This window comes from Oratosquilla oratoria, chromosome 32 (genome assembly GCF_046742065.1).
Source record: "Oratosquilla oratoria isolate Oo_2021 chromosome 32, ASM4674206v1, whole genome shotgun sequence".
In the NCBI taxonomy this organism is placed as follows: Eukaryota; Metazoa; Arthropoda; class Malacostraca; order Stomatopoda; family Squillidae; genus Oratosquilla; species Oratosquilla oratoria.
In genome coordinates, this window is record NC_134808.1 from 28,042,995 (window position 1) to 28,047,994 (window position 5,000).

Sequence of the window (5,000 nt, forward strand, 5' to 3'; positions counted from 1 at the left end):
CCGAACTTTCAATCGGGCTCTTCAAGACACCTTCTTGTCATTTTTTGTCTGTCAGTCTCTCAGAGTCGGAGCATGGCGAAGTCTTTCGGAAGCCAACTCAGTCTGGCCGAGTTCGTCTCCGTCGAGCGGAGCGCTGTTTTTTTTTTTTTTTTTTTTTTTTTTTACGATTAAAAAGAAGTCATTCAGAAATCAGAAAGTCTAGTCCCGAGAGTTTTTTTTTTTTTTTTTTTTTTCACTGAGTCGTCGTGGAGACGTCTTGCATAAACACGCTGTAGATCCAGACACATGAGCATTGATTTACCGGGGCCAAACGTTTACTTTGGCGAGCGGCAAACGATTTTATTCCTCTGAGTGGGAGCCCCAAAGAATGAATAGATTAATTCATATCTTACCTCGAAACCTTCGAGGCTGCATATGGTTAATCGATTCATCCTCGGGGCTCCCCTCAGCTGAATAAAATCCTCGACTGCCCTCCGTTTCCATGAGGATTTCTGTGTCGGGCATCGTCGGAATTCGGTGCTGGAGTTCGTTTCCATGATCTCCCTAACACTTTCTTTGGCGTTATCTCTTCCAGATGACCCCTCAAGAGCTCCGCAAGTTCTTGTTGGAGCTCTTCGGGGTTCGGGACCATTCGAGGAGCTTCTGGAATCTCTTTAGTTCCTTCCTCGGGGTCTTCCCGCTCGGCGTCGCAAAGTCCTGGTCCTTCTTAAAAAAATTCTCCCCAGCCATCAGAGAGGTGGCAGGCGCAGGGACATGCGGATGTTCTACAAAACGGTCTTCCCAGATAGACTCACTTAGCACCACAGGACTAATCACGTTATAAACACACACACACACACACACACACACACACACACACACACACACACACACACACACACACACACACACACACACACACACACACACACACACACACACTTTCAACGAACGGACGGCTTGAAGAACGTTCTGAAGAAAAGTGCAGATTGTGGATCCCAACACAAAGAGAAGTGCCTTTTTGTATTTACAGGGTGGGGGAAATTGCTCGTGGGGTAGTGGGAAAGTAAGGAAAGAGGAGAAGGGGAGGGATTGCTGGGGAAATGGAAGGTAATGAGGAAGTAGAGGACTTGGCCCTAACAGACCGCCGAAAAGTAAACAAGCGACCGCAAGACGAGCTGGAGGACGACGAAATGTCTAATAAGAATGTAAAGATTAGAAGTATAGATAGGAACAATACAGTAGAAAGTGATGAGAATATTTTCAAGGGATTTAAAGAGAGTGGGGGGGACACAAACCCCCCCCCCCCGACTGACAAGACTAGAGAAGAAGGTTGATAAGGTGATCGAGGACTTGGAGAGTAGGTTAGGTCATATGAACACCATTTTACAAAGGGTTGAAAGATTGGAAGAACTAGAAAAGGCGAATAAAAACTTAACTGATGAAATAGAAGACCTAAAAAGACAGTTAAGAGAAGTAAAGGTGGAGAATGAGGAATTGAAGAAGAATAGTAAAGAAAACAGAGAGACAATAGCTAAAGAAACTAAAAATTGGAAGAAAACCCAAGAAGGAAATAAGGTTTCATTCACTGACATAGTCAAACAGCAATTGAAAGAACATACTGAAGACTCAGTTATTAAAGTGATGAGACAAAAGGAGAATATAGTAAGAGATTTAGCAGACAAGAAGAAATGTATAATTATATTAGGAATGGAAGAGAAACACAACACAGATAGAACCACAAGAATCAAAGAGGAAAATGAAAAAGTAAGCCAATTACTAGAATCAGTTCAGGAAGATGAACCAGAAATTATGAAACAAATCGAAGAGAAATTTAGACTCGGAAAGTATAGCACAGACAAGACCAGACCAATTAAGATTAAATTCAAGTCACAAACAACGGCAGAGAATATCTTATCCAAAACAGGGAAACTAGCAACAAGTGAACAATACAAAAAGATATGGATAAAAAGAGAAATGAATAAAGAGGAAAGAGAGGAAGAAAAGCAGAAAAGACTGGAAGCTAAGGCAAAAAACGAGAACAGAACGGAGTCAGAGAAAGAGAGATTCTATTGGAGAGTAGTGAACATGAAACTAAGGAAATTCGACATACAAAAGAAAAACATAAGGGAAACAGAGAACACAATGGAAGTGGCAGAAAACTAAGAGTGTCTTACACAAATATAGATGGATTAATAACAGGATTGAATGAGCTGAATGATTATTTGAAGGAAAAAGAACCGGACATAATGGGAATTGTAGAAACAAAATTAAAAGGCCCACTACCACCCAACAGTGTAGGACATGATACATACAATTATTGGATTAGAAACAGAGAGAAAAAGCAAGGGGGTGGAGTTATGTTCCTGACTAAGAAGGATATAAACGTGAAAGGTGTCATATATGGAAAGAATACAGTAGAGATGATTATGATAGAAGTGGAAGACCGAGATAAGAAGAGCAGAAAATTTGTGATAAATTATGTGCCTCCAAAAACAGCCTCGTGGGAAGAGAGTGAACATAAAAGTATGTTAGAGGACACAAAGATAACATTAAATAAAATAATGGAAGATGGAGGAAGAATAGTTATGATGGGCGACTTTAATTGCAAAGAAATCTGCTGGGAAGAAATGACAGTAAAGGGTGGAGACGACTCATGGGGAAACGCTCTACTTGAGATGATTATTGACCACACAATGACACAATGGATACAGGAGAACACTAGGTATAGAAATGAAGAAGAACCATCGAGACTAGACTTATTAATTACATCTGAACCTAGAATAGTGGACAAGATTGAATATAAAACACCAATAGGTAAAAGTGACCACATATTGATTGAACTGGAACTTAATGAAGAAAAATATATGAAAAGAAATGAACAATATAGAAAAGGAAGAATGATGTATGAAAAAAACAAACTTTGATAAAATAAGAGAATTCTTTCAACAAGAAAACTGGGAAGAAATATATCAAAGAAGAAACATCAGTGGAAAAGAAATGGAATATTTTGACAAAAATTACAAAAAAGGAGTGGAAAAGTATGTCCCAAGACAAAAACAAGAAAAAGAATATGTAAAATGCTGGTACAACAAAAGTTGTAGGGAGTTAAAAGACAAAAGAGACAAAGCCTGGACCAGATGGAAAAAATACAGAAAACCTGAAAAATGGAAAATATATACCAGTTATAGAAATGAATATGTACAAACGTGCAGAGAGGAAAAGAGAAAATATGAAAAAGACGTCATAGAAAAATGTAAAGATCAACCAAAACTATTCTACAGATATGTAAACAATAAACTGAAAAACAAACAGGACTTGGAGAAATTAAGACAAGGGGGAGTTGAATACACTGAGGAAATGGAAATGGCGGAAATTATGAACAAACATTTTAAATCAGTGTTTACAAGGGAGAACATACAACCTGAAGAGATTGAATGGAAAGAGAAAGTCCCCCCTATAGAAAAAATAGAAGTATCAAAGAATGAAATATTGATACACTTGAGTAATCTTGATGTCAGAAAATCACATGGACCAGATGAAATAGCAAACTGGATTCTGAAAGAATGCAGGAATGAACTGGCAGACAAAATACATAGCATAATAAGCAGTTCCTTGAAAGAAGGAAAAGTTCCAGAAGATTGGAAAAAAGCAAATATAGCACCTATATATAAAGGAGGAAATAAAGAAGAACCTACCAACTATAGACCAGTCTCTCTAACAAGTACAATAGCAAAAATTTGTGAAAGAATTATCAATAATAGATGGGTAAAATACTTGGAAAAAAACAACGTACTAAATCCAAGGCAATTTGGATTCAGACAAGGACGATCATGCGTCACCAATTTAATATGTTTCTATTCAAGGCTAATAGATATAATACAAGAAAGAGATGGATGGGCTGATTGTGCATTTCTAGACCTAAAAAAAGCTTTTGACAAAGTACCACATAAGAAGTTGCTTAAGAAACTAGAATCTGAAGGAGGAATACAAGGTAAATTACTAAATTGGATGGAAGACTTTTTGCAAGAAAGAAAAATGAGAGTAGTGATAAGAAACCAGCACTCAAAATGGAATGAAGTAATAAGCGGTGTCCCGCAGGGAACAGTCCTGGCCCCAATAATGTTTGCTATATATATTAATGATATGGATGAAGGAATTGAAAGCTATATGAGCTTCTTTGCAGACGATGCAAAACTACTGAAAAGAGTGAAAACTGAAGAAGATTGTGAATCACTACAGAGAGATCTAAATAAAGTACAGGAATGGAGTAGGAAGTGGGAGATGGAGTTCAATACAAAAAAGTGTAGTATAATGGAATTTGGAAAAAGCAAAAACAGAATAACAGGATCATATAATTTGGGAGAAGAAGGAATAAAAAAAGTAGAAAATGAGAAGGACCTGGGAGTCATTGTTATGAATAATATGTCACCTGAGAAACATATAAATAAGATTTTTGGAGAAACTTATAATTTAATAAGAACAATCAAAGTGGCATTTACATACCTGGATGAAGAAATGGTGAGGAAAATCCTAATCACCCTGATAAGACCAAGATTAGAATATGCAGCAACAATATGGTCACCAAGTACAAAAAAATTTATAAAAAAACTTGAAAGAATACAAAGAGCAATTACAAAACTGGCACCAACACTCTCAAAACTATCATATGAAGAGAGACTAGAAAAAACTTGAACTACAGACACTAGAGCAAAGAAGAGAGAGAGGAGATTTGATAGCTATTTACAGAATCATGAAAGGCATAGAAATTACTGATAGAGAGAATCTGATAAAATGGGATGACAGAAATACAAGAGGACACGGAAAGAAAATAAAAAAAGACAGCTATAGAAGAGATGTGAAAAAGAACAGCTTTCCACACAGAGTAATAGACAGTTGGAACAAGTTAGATGAGAAAGTGGTGTGTGCAAAAACAATACATGAATTTAAAAATTGTTTAGATAAAATGAGAAATGAAGACGGGACCCCACGAGCATAGCTCCCCTTCCCGTAAAATACAA